Raw genomic sequence first — 18866 nt, forward strand, 5'->3', positions numbered from 1 at the left:
CAGATTAGTCGATAGAGTCTTCAAAGCCTTCTTAAATCAAATAATTTGATTTCATTATTTCAGATAGCTGTTCTTCTTTCACACATCCTTTTCCTCCTTTTCCTTCTATAAGCTTTATTTTTTATGTGAAGCCTTGTCCATCTCCCATTTCTCTTAAAACAGATCAATGGCTTTATTCTCCCTTTGTGCTACTTCTTATGAAACATTTTGTTGCTGCCTGTCTTGTAAGGGGAAGCCGCTCTGAAATATGGAACAAAAGCCATTGCATCATTTCCAGATTTCATTTTAGCAAAACTTCAAGCCAACTAGTGTAAATGTCTCTCTTGAATCTTCTTGGTGTCTCTCTGTCTCATGCAGACTCAGCACTTTTTTCCATTTCTTCCAAGATCTTCCATATACCCTTTCCCCTTTTAGTTAAAATAAATTTCAATTTGTCTACATCTCATCAAGATGAGATTGTTTAATGTCCATTTCTTACGCTTCCTGTCTTTATTTTTGTTCAAGATGGGGGGGGGGGAAAGTGACCAGAATGCTTAGCAACCGCCTTTACCATCTTGGGAGATTTTAGGAAAAGCATAAAAAATAAGGGTAGAACTAAACTGAAGTGTGGATTAATTTATTATTCCAGGATTGTATAGATTCTGATTTTAGGGAAGAACTTATTCTATATTTATATATTTTTATTTATTTATTTATTTATTTATTTATTTATTTATTTATTCTTGTTTTATATTTAAATGTTCACGTTATTGAAGAAAACCAAGCATTTGGGAAACTATTTTTTAGCAAACCCTTTGAAATTCTTTCCATTTTCATGGGCCAAATTTAACTGGTATTCCTATTTCTATTTCAGCAAGGACCATGTTGCTGTCATGTAGCTGTTAAAGTCATGTTTCTTGTTAGCAGCAACTGTAAAAGTACAGTTGAATTTACAAGAACCGATAGCTGTATTCTTAAAAGCAAAAGACCCATCTCTGTCTGGCTGCATCTGTGGTTCTGCCTGTATCTGCCCTTAACTAAAACATCCTGAACGACATTTCCATATCATTTTAAAAGAAGCATGCACGTTGCTAGTAAGTTATTTATAGAAAGAAAAAGAAAAAAAAATGTCTTGCCCAGGAATTATTGTTCCAGGTGAAGCTAGCTGAAATTGGATTTATCCTAAAAGTATGTGCCTATGTTTCAATTATATTAGCCAATGACATTATGATGTTAATGTCCAATACATGATATTCCCACCCAGATGCCAGTGGAAGATTTTAGTAGCAAGTCTGAGACAATATCTGGGCTGCAAACCGGTGGATAACTACTAGAGGGCAGCACATTGTTAGAATCAATGGACAGGGGAAGGGGGGAGAAACTGCTGTTTTCCTATGAATCGTGACATGGAATCACTCAGGATTAGGGATGGGAGAACCTGTCCATTTCAGATTTATATCCACCCAATATTCAACCAATAGGTCACAATTTTGCAACCTATTTTTCCACCCCCACCCCCCGACTGCATGCATCTGTGAGCACATGTTTCCCAAAGTTCACTTTTCCTTAAGTACTTTTCCCAACCCAGTTTCAAGCACTTTTCCCTAAACACGACTTAAACTTTTTTGAAAGCCTAACCCTCCAAATCTATCAAAAGGTGCTTAAAACATGGAGCCCCAAGGCCAATAGGGCTCCCAAACCTTATCCTGGAGTGGGTCAGCCTAAAACGTGTGTCCTTTTTTGCATTTAGAAAGCCTAGGGGGTGCTTGAGGGACAAAATGGGTATTTTAAATATTTTGAGTGCTTCAGACACACATTTAAGCCTTCAAAATGCCTGATGGCTTGGCCCAATATAGAATATATCTGAACTACCCAAATCAACTGGAGTTTTCTGCATCTTGGCCCTCAACCTGCTATGCAAATGCTGAAGCTGATAAATGCTATTTGTTTTTATCTGGGGGAATAAGCTAGGTAGCTTTTTCCATCCAATGACCACAGAGACTCCCAGTTTTTGTATGTGCCCATAGCACGTGGGTATCATCACTAGCACAAACCCTTATTGCTGGGTCTTGATGGCATCTCATGGGATGCTATGAACACACATGACACATTTTTGCAGGTTTTCAATTACCTAGTTGGATTTCTTCCTCTTCCCTCTCAAGCTCCAGATGCTTTGGATTTATCCCTCTTTGGATTCTTCCCATCCTGAGGTGGTACAAATATAGGAAAGTGTCAAGGAATGCTTAGTAAAATAAATCTTCTAGTTTATGTACTTACTTGGAAGAAGTCCCATTAGAGTACTCCCTTTGTGAGGACATGCATCTGATTAGTCTTTTTTTTTAAAAAAAAAAGATACAGAAACTAAGTTCAAATGTGAAAGAAATCATTATTTCTGGGCTGAGTTAATGTATTAAAAAGCAACTGCAAACATTTTGGCTTCATTTTATTGAAGTTATTTGGGGAGGGGGGCAAATGATGACAATAAGCAGCCCTCCATTTTGTTTTTCCCATAATGAAGTTATCCTGAAGAGAGCATAATGTTCTTTTTCTTTCCCTCATTTCTTGTAAATAACCTCTTAACAGATCCTAGTTGTAGGTTCACACCCACTTTCTGTTAATGCAATATACATGCAAAGTTAAGAGGACTAAGGTCAGCATGCCTTGGGAGGAACCATGTAATTTCCTTGGTTTAAAAATAAGACCTCCCACAGGAAAACTTCTCTCGGGTGCCATAGAATATCAGACAAATAACCCACACTATCAGTCATTTGCTTGAAAAGTTAATGATTATTTTCACTAAATGAACTCAAAGGTATGACCTCAAATGACTTCAAATGAACTCAAATAGTGTGTCGGATATTTTGGCCATCAACAGGTCAACAAATTAGAAAAAAAAAGATCAGACGACATGCAGAATTACTGCAGTGTGGAAGATGTGGGATTGATTTTGAAAATACAGCTAATTTGGAGCTCCTCAATCTGTTGCGGGGGGGGGGGGGGTTGAATTTGAATTCTTGACCTAAATAGGAGGTTGGATTCAGCTAAAATTGGCCTTTTCCTGTGTGGAGATTCTCACGGACCTTCAGTCTGTCAAGAATAAAGAGGATGACCTTGACAGAGAGAGGGAAGATCTGTTACCAAGGTAATGAGGAGATAAGCATTGCAGAATGTTTCTGTTTCTTGGGTCTGGTCTACCTTTTAGGGCTAACAAGATTCTTGTGGAAGTTCTGGTATTTCCGTGTATAATCATCACTGCTTGAAACCACAATTCCTAGAGATTTGCCTTTCTCATCCACCACCCAAAGAGGTCTCAACCTCGACCGTACCCACTGCTGCTGGATTGAACTAAAGGAGAGCAGCACCAGCAATGTGGGCTGGAAGTCCATAGATTTGGTGATACTTGGAGGCATGTCTCCACTGAGACTTTATCAGCTGCCTCTGTCCTGACTTTCTGTGGGTCTGGGGTATTATTCCTGTTTCCAGCACAGTCTATCATTTGATTTTTATAATTTCTGCTTCTATGGTGGTCTCTTCTGGAGATACTTATTCATTAGATTTATATGCTGCCTTTATTTTGTGCAACTCAAGATGGTGAGTACACCATACTCCCTCCTCCTATTTCCCTCACAACAACAACGCTGTGAGGTAGGTTGGGCTGAGAGAGAGTGACTGGCCCAAAGGCACCCAACTGGTTTCTGTGCCTAAGGGAGCCCTAGAATTCAGCCTCCCAGTTTTTTGTCCAGCCATTTTTCCATTACCCCAAACTGGCTCTCAGATTACAGTAGCTGCACCATCAGTATAGCAGTGTTTTGAACTGGATCTACATAAACATGAATACACAGATGCACAGCTGTGTTTTATCCATGTTTATTCAAGTTGTAAACCTTCTACTTAATGACTAAAAGAGGGTATATAAGGATACTTATTGGAAATACTTAGAAAAGTTCTTTGAAATATAAAGTCAGAATTGTGCAATGATCAGTCTAATCCTCTGAAAGTCTAATCTCAGCCTGGGAAATAGCCTACTTTGCCTTATGTTTCTCTTGGACCCAATCAAAATTCTTGAGTGTTATTCAGGGAAGAACTTCACCCTTCCTCTATCTAACTTGGGAAAAATACAAATGAACATCTATCACTTATTGTTTTTTAATCAGGATGGAATGAGATTTTTAAGGAATTCAGAACAGTACATCTGAGAAAGTGTGCCAAAATCCAAAGAAAGTAATAACTTTAAAATGTACTTTTAAATTGTCCATAATATTTTTCCTTCTTTTTCGCCTTTCCGTAAGACAACATGTATAGGAAAGCTGGTTTTTTTTTTTTAAAGAGTAAAGTGTACTAAATGTAATAGAAATCAGTGCAATGGTTTTCAAATTACACTTGTTTCAATTTTGACGAAAGGAAGGAAGGAAGGAAGGAAGGAAGGAAGGAAGGAAGGAAGAAAGAAAGAAAGAAAGAAAGAAAGAAAGAAAGAAAGAAAGAAAGAAAGAAAGAAAGAAAGAAAGAAAGACCCATAACTTCATTTTTCCAAGACATAATGTAATGAAATTTGTGAAATATGGATCCTATGGTGCACCAAATGGAGGAAGAGTTGTACCAAAGGGATGATGACTTGCGAGGTGGCCCAGATAAGAACCATGCCCAGATGAACTAATTCTACTTTATTGTAAGGTTACATTAACAGAATCTTGCAAGTCAAAACAGAATCTTGCAACTCCTCCATTGCCTTTAAGCCCAAGAAACTAGGGAGGGTCTTTTCTGAGATGTTTGCCATGCCCACATTCCTTTTGCGGGATACGCTGCCTCTTATCTGACCATTCCCCTGGCTATGGCTCTTCTCCTTGTCTCCCAAGGTCATTCCCACATACCGTTACACATAGAAAACACTGTCTAGGGGGTTTGGCTTGAGCCGAAATTAAATGTTGGTAATAACAGTGGTTGGCTTCTGCCAGCAATGCAACATTGGGAAGAACTGTATGAAAGGAATTCATATTGTTTATAGATAGGTCCTTCCTATATTTCCATTATAGTTCACAATCATGAGTTTTAATGTTCTGTAAGTCCAGAGACAGCCATGGACAACAACTTTTTCAAATGGAATTTTGTCTTGTGACTGACCTGCCTTTTTCAATTAACACTTGAAAGAGAGCTGCTTAGACAAGCTAGCTCTTCCTATTTCCTTTTGCAAGCTGTGAGATAAACTTCTAGCTCTAACCCCAATCAGTTCATAATTTCCCTCTTTTGTTGTAGCAGGTGCCCAGTGTCTCCTGGACACTTAATCCTCATTAATACCTAACCTTTCTTTGCTGATGCCTAAACGGAGCAACTGTCAGAAAAGAACTTGTCAAAAGTTGGAGACAAAGAATCAACCACAGGTCAGTGAGCAAAATTAAAGGCCAAAGGGAACACTTCAGGAGATTCATATTCAGATGAAATCAGAATATGAGAAGAAAGAAGAGACAATCCAATATCAGACAATGAAACTAACGGACACAGAATGGATCAGTCTGGTCAAAAATGTTGGATACGTTTTAGGTGAAAGAGGAACAACTTGTAGAATAAAGTTTACAATGAAATTATCAGATTGGGTAATAAGTTCCAAAATTCAGGTTGCAAATCATTAACACAATTTAAAAAAAAAATAGATGTTATCATGAGAAAGATAAGATCAAAGAAAGTTAACAGGGAATGAACTTAATTATGAAAATTAGAAGCTCTTTGGAAATACCAAGAACAAATACTAGAAAAGACAAGGGACACAAAGAAAGTTTCTTAACATCTTAACTGTTAGAGTCAGATTGATTATATATAACTGTAATTAATAAATGCAGTGGAAATGTTATTAAGGAATATTTGTAGCTGCTGAAGGTATAAACAGAAACAGGCCAGGTTAAGTAATAAAGCTAGGACACCACCCTATCCTGAGATAACAGGAGCTTGGAATTTGTCTTGGGAACAGGTTGCAACAAAGATCAAATCATCAGGCTTTCTCAAGTTTCTGTGATAGCTGCAAAGATAACCCATTGATCAAATACATAATCAGATAAGAACTAAGCCTTCAAAGTGATTTTGCAGGCATTCCACAATAAACAATTAAAAGTGTTTTGTCAGATAGATTTTAAAAAAAAGTGTATTAAAGCATTCTGCAAAATAGTGGAAAACCACGCAACCAACTTCCTTGAGTTATCAACCAGGGGGTGATCTAATAAGCATAAAACAGATACACAAACCAACCACACAACAATCATGTAGAATTAATGAAGGAACCAATGTACAGGTAATCCCCAATTTAAGAACAAGTGTCTTTCCCAAGGTCCGTCCTTAAGTCGAATTTCTGCGTAAGCCAGAACAGTATTATTGTATAATACTGTATAAGTAGTATTGTGTAATGAACTCAAACCATTGTGTATTTAACTTGAATTACTGTGTATTAAACTCGAATGTTACTACAATAGGCTTCGTTCTTAACTATGGGTCATCTGTAAACTGGGCATTCTTAACCTGGAAACTACCTGTAATTAAGATCATAAACTTTGCAAGCATAAAAGCCCCTAATGCAAATATACCTTATAATTCAAGAATTTAACATATAACATGAAATAAGATTATAATACAATATATCAATCCACCCAAGGAATAATAGCTAAACTGTAATTAAAATGAGCTGGCCTAGCTGTGATCAATTAAAACAGTGTTTCTCAACCTTGGGGACTTTAAGAGGTGTGGACTTCATCTCCCAGAATTCCCCAGCCAGCTATGCTGGCTGGGGAATTCTGGGAGTTGAAGTCCACACCTCTTAAAGTTCCCAAGGTTGAGAAACACTGAATTAAAATAACTGATCAATTAACCAAGAAAATTATAATGATATACAATTAACTACTGAAACATACTGTACTTAGGAACAAGCCCTAGTATAAGGAACTAAGATAGTAGGTCAGCATACAAGGAAAACTTTAAAGAAAGGGCAACCTTAGCATCATCTCAACTGTTATGATACCCCAGGAATGCACTGCATTCTGACCACATTGTACTAATCTGCACGTTCTGCCTTCCAACTCCTAAATTCCCCCAAAGTTTCTCATTCAAAACAATCTATGAGTGCTGGAAAAGATGCCCAGGAAATCCTAAATGTTTGCCAAGAAATGATTAACTCCACAAAGGCATGTTTAAAGTCCACTTCCACCCCCATGCAGACTAATTATAATACAGCCTCCCAGCCCTGGTTTCACAAATAAGGTGTCCCAAAGAGTTTCTACCTACAGAGCTGCAGATAGTGTTACAAGCAATATCCTCAAGAAATCTTTTGTTCATTTAAAGAGGAGTGTAAGTCTCTCCTGTGGAAGAAAAACAAGCAGAGCTGTCACTTAGCAAACTGGGAAAGGCTGCAACAAGCTGTTCTTGATGAAAATCATAGCTTGTTTTGGCATCTTGTATTCTATGCAAAGAGATCAAATCGCCAACATTCGATGGATCATGGAGAAAGCACGAGAGTTCCAGAAAAATATCTACTTCTGCTTCATTGACTATGCAAAAGCCTTTGATTGTGTGGATCACAACAAACTGTGGCAAATTCTTAAAGAGATGGGAGTACCAGACCACCTTACCTGTCTCCTGAGAAATCTGTATACAGGCCAAGAAGCAACAGTTAGAACCGGTCATGGAACAACCGACTGGTTCAAAATAGGGAAAGGTGTACGACAAGGCTGCATACTGTCACCCTGCTTATTTAACCTATATGCAGAGTACATCATGAGAAATGCCAGGCTGGAAGAAACACAAGCCGGAATTAAGATTGCAGGGAGAATTATCAACAACCTCAGATATGCAGACGATACCACCCTAATGGCAGAAAGTGAAGAAGAACTAAAGAGCCTCTTGATGAGGGTGAAAGAGGAGAGTGCGAAAGCTGGTTTGAAACTCAACATTAAAAAAACTAAGATCATGGCATCTGGACCCATCAATTCCTGGCAAATAGAAGGGGTAGAAATGGAAGCAGTAACAGACTTCATTTATTTGGGCTCCAAGATCACCGCAGACGGAGACTGCAGCCATGAAATTAAAAGACGCTTGCTCCTTGGGAGGAAAGCCATGGCAAGCCTAGATAGCATATTAAAAAGCAGAGACGTCACCTTGCCGACAAAGATCCGCATAGTCAAAGCTATGGTTTTTCCAGTAGTAATGTATGGCTGTGAGAGCTGGACCATAAAGAAGGCTGAGCGCCGAAGAATTGATGCCTTTGAACTGTGGTGCTGGAGAAGACTCTTGAGAGTCCCCTGGACTGCTAGGAGGTCAAACCAGTCAATCTTAAAGGAAATCAACCCTGATTGCTCATTGGAAGGATCGATAATGAAGCTCAAGCTCAGATACTTTGGTCACCTAATGTGAAGAGAGATCTCTTTGGAGAAGACCCTGTTGCTGGGAAAGATTGAAGGCAAAAGGAGAAGAGGACGGCAGAGGATGAGATGGTTAGATAGCATCACTGAAGCAATGAGCATGAAACTGAGCAAACTCAGGGAGGCAGTGAAGGACAGGAAGGCCTGGCGCAATATGGTTCATGGGGTCACAAAGAGTCGGACACGACTTAACGACTAAACAACAACAACAATTCTATGCAGCCATTCAATCTCCAATGATTCAATCCCCTCTGAGACATGGACTACTACTGTCACCATCTTTTTCTTACATCAATCAGTAGAGAAAGCCTAGATTCCCAATTTCTGACCCCTTGCCTGCCAGTTTCAAATTCAGAAATCCTTAAATCTGTCTCCCAATTTAAGAATGGTAAAGCGGAATGAGGGGACTTTATTTCCCTGGATTCTTGAAAATAAATTCAAATTGGTGGGCCTCTCTATTAGCTCCCCTATTTGTACCAACTCCTTATTGCCATCCCAAAACTGGAGCTTCTCTAAGAAAGGAGATAAGAATATTACTGCCTAACTACCCTGCTATGTTTAATTAGCAAGCTCTACGCAGAACATTTTTGTAATAGATTTGCCAGCTGGGTGATCCCAGAGGAACCTCCTGGCTGCAGTACAAGCAGGTTTCAGGCCAGATTTTTTTTTAAAAAAAATATAACTTTTATTGAAGTAAAACAATACAAATGTTTGAAAAGAAACAAAGAAAATAAGAAAGAATAGTGAATGAGCAAGAAAGAGAATAGAAAAAAGAAAAGAAAAAGAAAAGTTTATAAAGAAGCAGCTTCTGATCTTTTTGACAGTGGTTATAAATGCATTTATATTTTACTTTCCCTCTCTAAGGGACAGTATAATTTAATAATTATATACATATACATATATAATATAATAATTTCCTTCTTTCCATAAGCTACCATTTCTAACCTTCAAACTCATAAATCACAAATTCATTTTTCTCTTTTTTTCAGCAGAAAGTCCATAAGGGGTTTCCAGTCACTGATAAATGTAGTCATTGATCTTTCTTTAATCAGAGAGGTTAATTTTGCCATCTCTGCTCGTTCTGACATCTTCACCAACCCATTCCTCCGTTGTGAGCATTTCAGAATCTTTCCATTTTTATGCATATAATAGTCTTGCAGCAGTATTCATATACAAGAATAATCTTCCGTGGGTCTTTTCTAATTGACTGTCCATTAATCCCAGCAAGAAAAGTTCTAGTTTCAGTTGAATATTGATCTTTAAAATTCTTTGCAGGTTTCAGACCAGATTAGTATACAGCCTTATACTATCTGGCCAAGAAATGTTCAAGATCCCCAAGAGGTTCTCTTCAAGCCACCTTTATGAACTTTTGGGCAGCTTTTGACTTAATTCCTCAGCAGAGACACTGCAGAAAGCTAGCCGTTTCTTCCATTGACCATTAGCTTCTCCAACAGTTAATGCTGCTTCATGAGGACACCTTTACTCCAAGGATTCCCCATAATTCCTGTAGCATCTATATTCTCAGTTTAATATGCCCAGATCTTTTTCTTTAAAACTCAGTAAATCCAGTGAGGAGTTTTCAAACTCAGCTGTATTGCCAAACAACGAAGTTCACCAGCACAAACTTCTAGCTCTTTTTCTTTACTTCTTGACAAAATCATCTAGAGATCTTTATGCTCTGCCCTGTTCTGCTCTGCTCCAAACAATGTAATTGATGGTCCATTCAGTAGGGAGGGCCACCAAGTCCATTGCATAACTCAGGTGGGAGAAAGAGACACAAGACTTTGAACTAATCACTGTAACTGGGAATTGCCTTTGAATCATGGCAATAATGCATCAAATGGCTTTTTAGCTTTTCTACAATAAAATACCTTACCAGAAGTTCCTGGATTCTTCTAGGCCTGGTTAATTGGTTCCAGGGTAGTCTGCAGGAGATGACTGACAATAGACATATTCCGCTGAAACAGAAGTGGTATGTTCTGTATTTTTTTCCCTAAAAAAAGGGGGACAATCTGTGGAGGGAAGGTATCTAAAATGTTCCTCCCTCCACTCTTCTCTGGTAAAAAAAAAAATCACCCTCTTTCATATGGTGCAAATAAACCTATTATTCAAAGAAGGAAGTGTGTGTCTGAGTGAGAGGCAATAAGTCAAAGAGATTCTGTGGGAGACAGGGAGAGAAAATTGGGCAACTCAGGTCCAGCCTTCTGTCCATCAGAACTTTCCCTACAGCCAGCATGTGGTAGAACTTCTAAATCTGAGCAAGAAAAGAAAAGAAAAGAAAAGAAAAGAAAAGAAAAGAAAAGAAAAGAAAAGAAGCCAGAAAACCCCAGATTTTAGGAGGAAGATACAGATTTTTTCTTTCTTTCTGCCATCTAATGGTCATCTGGGTGTTTGCAGCCCAGATCTAGTAGATGTAATCTCTGGTCCTTGAAAAAGATTTTTCATCCTTATGATTGACCCTAAAGAGAAAATATACTGTAGAGAAAAATAAATGCTCTAATTGCATTATTTAACCTTGAAATACAAATGTTGTTGGTATGTTGATGTCTGAAAGGAGAAATAAAATATATCTAATTTTATATATTGTATAAATATACAAATATAAAATATAAATACAGAAATAAAACATATACAACTCTTTGAAAAAAAATCTATACTCTTTTTATGATAAATGTGTAATCTTCCAGTTGTAAAATACTTTGGACATATAAATCCAGCTACAGTTATAACATCTATATTTCATTCAACACCTATAATTTATTATTAGCAGTAAAGCACAGATTTTTCTAGCACTCAGTGTAAGTATTCTTCACCCAGACTGTAATTCATTGAAAAAGAATGTATGGTAGTCTCAAATGTTCTGTCCTAATGTGGTTTTCTGTGTACAATCTGTTAAGTTTCTGTATGTGGTTGTAGCCCTTATGTACTTAGATATTATTACAGTTCCAGCTTGAGGGCCAAACTAGATTTTGGAATAACATTCCCTCTAAGATTCATATGGCCCCACCCTGACTTTAGTTTTAAAAAGTTCTTAAAACTTGGTTTTTCTCATAGGCCTTGGGCTAATTGATGGTGATGTCCTCAGCCATATTTTTATCACATGTGATGTGCTAAATCTTCCATATGACTTATCTTTTGATAATTGAGGTTTTTTTCCCTAATGTTTCTAACATTGTAAGCTGCCCAAATTCATTCTGAATTGGTCGGCTTATAAAACAAATCAACAAATAAACAAGGCATTAGCTTTATTTCTATGGAGAAAAAAAGAACATCACTGGGCTGGTAGAGAACATACAGATCTGAATGTGATAAATATTGTGTCTTCTTTTCCACCACCGTGTCCAAATCTAAATCAAAACTCCTGACTTATAACTTATTAATATATATATATATATATATTTCTTTCCATTATCCTTATCTTTGTAAATGAAAAGTGTTATTTGTGTTGCATTCAAAGTTCAAAGCCAACTTCCAGGGAAGAAATGGGGGACTGAAGATGGCTCCACAAAAAGCAGAGCTGACAACCACAGTGAAATGAAGAACTGCCAAGTAGACCGGCTCTTCAATAATTCCTTTCTGGAGAAGGAGAGGTCTTGAGATTGCCCACAGGTGGTCTAGACATTTGCTCCTCATGAGGAGATTGCAAGACAGTGGTCTCCAGTGGGTTTACAGCTCTGGGAGATGAGGGGATAGCCATCTTGCTCAAACCATAGTCAGTGCCTTTGAAAGGACACAAAGTTCACATACTTCCTTTTCTAATCACTTTTGGAAATTACTTGTTAACTGCTTTTCAGCTATTAGGAACCTTTGGATCAACAAATTTTACAGCACTGGGTGAATTTCCTTTAATCCTTAGCAAAAGAAGTTTTAAATACAAATTTAAGGACTTTAAAAAACATTTTTTTTTAATAAACAGCAAAAGAGTGATTAAAAGTTTGATTTTAGAAAGTTACAAATGGACTAAGGGTCCTGATAAATTTGAAATAAGATTTTGGAATTAGTTATAAAGAATCCTTCCCATGGAAAAATGCTTTAGTTTTGAATTCTTTAAAAAAAAAAGTAAGACTTTAAAAATTGGACGCTAGAGGGAACTAGAAGGAACTAAAGATTACAATTAAAGGAGGAGAACACTCAAACTCAACTTACAAATACAGAATAAAGCAAAATATTTTAGCATTGGACATATTGAAGGATATTTTTCAATAATGGACCCAGAAGTAAATTTTAACAGTATCTGTGTCTATTGATAGTCTGTGTTTAAAATATGTTATGGAAAAGGAACAAGTTTTACCTGACAAGATTGAGACTGATTTGAAAGTGGATTTTAAAATGACAACTACAAGAAAGACATGGAAAGAGATGTTATACTGATATACAAAAGAAACTGGCTGATGTCTCAGTAATTAAAAGGGTTATACAAATAAAAAACCAAGAGAGTGACCTGGATAATTTTCCTATGTTGGATTTACAAAAGAGGCTTGCTAATGCTTTGAAGAATTTTATGAGAAGGGACAAAGAAAAAATGAAAAGAAATCAAGTTCTAGGGTATTATTTGAAGGGATTAAAGATCAAGGTTGTTAGAAGTAAAAGGAAGGATTATAAAGTTGGTTTATTTGATCAAGCTTAAGATAGATATGCTGTTATCGTTGGTAACCCTTAATTAACTTTTGCTGACATCAGGACTGAAATGAAAAGGCTTTAAGGATTTTTTTATAGATAAGAGATGGGGTAAGGAAGAAGAGATCATTTGTTGTACTTTAAGAGAAGGTGATAAGTTACTAAAATTGTCTATACTTGTTGTGAAGAAAGGAGAAGTCTATTTCTTTATACATTTTAAATATTTTTTTTATAAAATTAAAAAAATAAAGTTTAATATGGAAGTGGTTTGCCACTACCTTTCTTTGGGTGTTTTTGTATTAACTTCCTGGTACCCTTTCATCCAAGTATTAACCAGGTTTAAGCATGCTTAGCGTTTTGAGATCAGTCAAAAGGCTGCCAGTTAATTGGGCTCTTGTATTTTTTGAAGTGTATCTTTCTTTTATCATTTTTATTCCCCGGCTTCTGCCACAAAATGGTCACCTTTGGGACACATCTGTGACAAAGGGTCACCTTTCTGGAGTAGAATTTAAGGTACAATATTTAACAAATATAAAATAAACTCTTACCCATGACTTGAACAACTATCACTACACAAGTATTCCTGTACTCACTACTTGGAGATCTAATGAATCTCTTCTAATCAATTTTAGGACTTAAAACAACAGGAAAATCAAAACAAAACTTCTTTCATTCTCTTATTCTTATCCAGAGAAAACAGCCTCCATTTCTCCTTCATGAAACAAAATGAGCATTTTGGTTCAAAGCATTTAGATTATTGTTATAAATTGTACCATTATCAGAGTTGGTCCAAAATTGTATCCTGTTGCACGTATCAATATTAGGTCCAGTCCCATCAACATGAGCACCATCTAGTGTACAGTAGCAATAAAACATCCTCGTGGATTCAAACACATTTACGTTCTCCCTCAAGAATAAGTTAATAAAATGTTAATTATACTGTAGGTGTTTAACTGCCACTGATGGATACCTCAAAGGGATTGTCTCTAATGATTTGTTCTTTTTTTCCTTGAAATATGATGATACGTTAAAATATGAAGCCTCTTCAGACAGCACTAAGCCTATGTGCATTTTGCTTCCAAAGTTGACTTACAACGTCTCTGCAAGCCACATTCTGTCAGCCCTTCAAGGTAGGCAAGGAACAGGAGTGACAGTGGTTTGAAGAAAGTTTTTTTATTCTTGTAGGGTATAAATATAATATCTTGCAGGCCTATCTGAATTTCTCTCTACTACCCCTTATACTAACCAAAATCAAGGCAGGGTGTGATTATAGTTTCTTGCTCACATGGTCTTCTTTCCCAAGAGTGAATAATCTTTTCTGAATCTTCTCCCTCCCCATGTAAAGGTTGATTCATCCCTTCCCTATTTCCAAGGCCAGGTTTACATTTCATCACACATTCTCAACCTCAGATTTTGATCAGCCTTTTTAAAAGTACCTCCAGATTGCAGTATTAAAGTGTAGCCAACAGTCAAGTAAACTGTCACTGTCACTGTGTGAGCGGGTTAGTTTTTGGACCGGGGGTGCATGACGCAGCTAAGATGACAATGGACACAGAAACACAGTGTGGGCTTTTTAATTTTATTTTACTATATAGAACAGGGATTTACATAAGGTATTTGTCACTGGGTGATTAACACAGTGCAGGTGTGAGGTTACTTCCCATGTCTCCCTACCAGTCACTTCCCTCCCCCCACTTCTGCTCCCTCCCCCTTCTCTCTCCATCTCCCTCCTCCCTTTTTCGGCTTGATAAGAGAGAGGGGGGGGGGAAGAAGAAAGGAAAGGACTGGGGTTCCTGGAGTGTGTTCAGCACTGCTTGACTTTCTTTCCAGCTCAGCCAGAGCACTATCTGCTTCTGTGTTGGAGGAAGAACCTGTTTCTAGGTCTTCTGCCCAGGTTCCCCCCACCACCACCAACGAGGGCTTCTGTTCTGGCAGCTGATTGCCCCTCTCTCCTCTCTAGGATCTTGGGCAAAGCTGCCTCCAACTATCTGGATCCCTTCTAGCCCTCCAGGGTTTTGGGTCTCGGGTAGAGCTCATCCCTCTGGGTCTTCTCCTCACACTTGCCCTGCACACCTCACTTCACTTTCCAGCACTTCTCCAGCCTCTTTTCCCCAGCTTTTCCTTCCACTCCAGCAACAAACTTTTACTCTCCATTCCCTCTCTCTTTCTCCAGTTTTGGGTTACTCTGGCAGCATGTCCCACAACAACTGTGGAAGTAGGTGCTCCCCCCCCACCAGGGCTCTAGTCCCCAACAGCTTTATACCTCCCTCTACCAATGGGACTGCTCACTCCAAATCTCCCCACACCAGCCTGGGCTAGCAGCCAGGTCAGCTCATCGGGCCACATGACACCACAGCTGCCCTTCAAGGCCACACATGAGCTTCTTTTTTTCCTTTTCCTTCACTCCATGTCTGGCTCATACCAGCAAAACCACAGCCATGACAGGCCTCAAATTCCATATGCCACAGGCATAAAACACAATCCCTGAATTTCCAGTCTTGATTGCTGACCCCTCCCCAACACACACTTCTTTCCCGATGGCAAGAGATGTGGGGGACAGAGAAAAGGGGCAAGGGTCTTCTGCTGCTTCCTATAGAATGATGATCCCCAGAGGCCTGCTTTTCCTGCTTCCATTCATTTATTTATTTATCTATCGAATTTGTATAGCCGCCCATCTCCCACGAAGTAACTCTGGGCAGTGTACAACAATCAAATAAAAACAACAATTAGAATACAATTGTTATAAAAAATATAAAACAATTAAAAGCAAAATATATTAAAAGCAAAAAATATAAGTCATGGGCATGGAGAGAGTGAAGATATCAATAGCGGAGCCATCTTAAGATGTTATTGGTTCCCTGGGACACCCCAAGCCTGGTGACATAACCAGGTCTTGAGGGACTTCTGGAATATTAGCTGGGATGGAGCTAACCTAACTACGGGGGGGGGGGGGGGGGAGAACATTCCATAAGGTGGGTGCCACAGCAAAGAAGCCTGCCTCCTGGGACCCACCAGATGTAAGTTCCTGGTGGATGGTACTCACAGCATGCCCTTAGATCTAATGGGATGGGCTGATGTAATCAGGGGGAGGCGGTCCCTCAGATAGCATGGTCCCATGCCATGAAGGGCTTTAAAGGTTAAAACCAACACCTTGAATTGGACCCCAAAACAAACTGGCAGCCAATGAAGCTTACAGAGCAGAACTGTGACGTGTGCTGTTCTTGAAGCACACATAATTGCCCACACTGCTGCATTCTGTATCTACTGAAGCTTCTGGAGACTGTTCAAGGGCAGCCCCTTGTAGAGTGCATTACATTAATTCAATATGAAGGTGGCGAGGGCATGAGTGGCCATGAGCAGGGCCTCCCGATCCAGGAACGAGCGCAACCAGCGCACAACAAATGAATGGGATACTGTTTCCTCCATGATTGTTTATCTGGTGCTGTTTCCTGCTAATCTGGGTGTTGGTTGCTGGGGGTATTCTAGGCTGTATCTTTCTGTGGCTTTTGATTGTATCTTTTGAAGATAAGTTTTATTTAGGAAATAACAGAGTGATAAGAAAATCTGAGCTATTGCAGTTTATCTATAGCTGGCAGGTTTTATTGCTCTGATTACAGAGTAAGTACCTGAACTGCACAGGCTAGAGACAGAAGGGAAAGACTGAACCAAGGGAAGGAAATTATGAAAGCTGAGAACATTAGTTTAGACATGCAAAGTAGGTCTTTTAGGCACACAAAGGAGATAGCAAATAAATCATTTACACTTACCAGCATGCAATCAGGTTCAGGGATCAGATCACCCATTCTTAGTTGCTTCAGGGTTTTTCTTGAACTTATGTACCCAGAGCTTGAGCAAGTCCTCTTCTTCTTCTTCCCCACTAAATTAATCAAAGAGTATTTAAATAAAAGAAAACCCAGCCAAGCTAGGTAAACACTAGACAGCAAGATAAAAATGAAAGGTTAAAAATTAAAAGGTTTAAAAGGTGAGAAGAACAAAATTATGACTTGTACTGAACAACTTTTAGCCTGATATTCCACCCCAAACCTCACTTAAAGGATCATCAAAGGACTCTTGTGACAGTAAAATTTAGGGAGGTTAACCACGTGTTCTGTAATAATCTAACCAAACAAATAAACAATCTGTCCAGGTTAGGGTGATCAAAAGACAAAATAGGGGCAAAGATTCAAAAGGGATATAAGCACATGCAGACAGTATCCAAGTCTTGTTTCAACTGGTCTTGTCCTCCATCACTTTCAGTTAAATCCATGTCTAAATCACCCCACTTTGATTGGAAGGAATTAGAAGCATGTTATTTAGTTTGGATTATGTTTTCCTATCAAAGAAACTACTATATTCTGGATGACAGGCACTCCTGATTAGATGCACAAAGTTAGTTCCTGCTTTGCCTGGCTTTTAGGCAAATGTTGAAAAGGTAGAATGGCATTTACATGCCTGATGTGATAATGAGTAGATGACATAGGACATCAATGAAATCTCTTCTGTCCTTGGACATGTGATGGCTCAAAAGCCAGTGAAAGCAGGCTAAAGGAGAAGGTAGAAGAGGAAATTCAAGCTTCCTTGGGACTTGTCTGCTCCACTATTTGTCTGAAGTGCACTTTTTTTTTTTCCCAAGTAGACATCAGTTTCTTTGGTCAATAACTTTGTGCCACAAAAGGCCACAATATGGGGAACAGAATCAGCTCTGGGTCTAAAGAGGCAGTGAAACGATCAAGGGAGCTTGAAAAAAGACTTCAAGAAGATGCAATAAAAGATTCTAGAACAGTCAAATTGCTACTGTTGGGTAAATATAGATGTTTAAGTTTTGATCTTTGATCTGAGCTGATCTGCCGACAGCTGTTAATAGCTGATCTGTCTGATCTGCTTGTTTAAAATCTGGAGGAAGAAGGAAAGATTTTTTAAAAATAATTTGCATATATATTGCAAATCATAAATCTCATATCTAATCCAGTCTTTCTGGAAGAAGCTGACAATGGATTGTAACTTTGTCTTTAAACTGAGAACTGTAATCCAAAATTCTGTGAAGGTCCAATGTGCACATGGATGTCTGAACAAAGAGAGTGTTCCCCAAATACTAATTGCTGGGTTATGTGCTGAAATCTCAGAATCTGTTTGCTCAGACAGAAATGTACACATGTGTCCTAAAATATGTATGCATGTGGGAACCAAGGCAATTGAACTGAGAGATTTGCTTGTTTAGCTTATTTTGCTTTGTTTTGCTCAGAATTGGGGATGTCAATTTGCAACATTTCTTGTGGCTTAACATGTGAATTATTTGATAGGGAAGATTTCCTTTTGGGAGGAAATAAATAGTGAATTATATTAATGAATGAAATATGTGTCTTTATGCGTGTGTCATCTGTCAGTGTTTGAATGATCAATGTATCTCCCCTGACAGGTAAGTATGAATGTTTTAATGATTTATCTGATGAATAGTAGAAATATCAGAAGTCTCTGGCTACTTTTACAATGATGATGACACATTGCAACTTACTAAATCAAGCATCTAACAGTTTGTGTTAAACAGAAACTTTGCTTGTTAAAAATATGACTGTAGTGGAAAAAAATTAGCCCAAGAGATATACATCCTTGTTATCTCTGATGGAGTCACATGTCATTTGTCAAAAGTTTCATTGCTATCACCTGACAGGAGTCACATTCTAGAAATGCTAGCAAATAGAGTCAAGAGAGCAGGGAAGAGATCCAATTGTGTTTTTAACTCATCAGAGCTTTTGAAAAGAGATTATTTCAAGTTTTAGAGTCATGGAATTACAAGGGGAGCTTGGAGGATATTTAATTGAATCCCTCCAAGATCAAAGACTTGATCAAAGAACTCCAGTGGTTGAAAGTTTGCAGTTG

At 38.2% G+C, this 18866-nt stretch overlaps 1 protein-coding gene across 1 annotated transcript in view; it reads left to right on the forward strand.

Moving 5' to 3' along the window:
- The first annotated feature begins 2906 nt into the window (after nucleotides 1-2906).
- GNAT3 (G protein subunit alpha transducin 3) overlaps nucleotides 2907-18866 on the forward strand; it is a 36128-nt gene continuing 20168 nt past the window's right edge. The window contains exon 1 of the mRNA XM_088134915.1: nucleotides 2907-3121. The gene's annotated coding sequence lies outside the window, so the exon portion shown is untranslated. The remainder of the gene's footprint in view (nucleotides 3122-18866) is intronic.

The sequence above is a fragment of the Python bivittatus genome, unplaced genomic scaffold, assembly GCF_059951505.1.
Source record: "Python bivittatus isolate LINGU-HERP-01145 unplaced genomic scaffold, Pbiv_v1 ctg000120_np1212, whole genome shotgun sequence".
NCBI classification, from domain to species: domain Eukaryota; kingdom Metazoa; phylum Chordata; class Lepidosauria; order Squamata; family Pythonidae; genus Python; species Python bivittatus.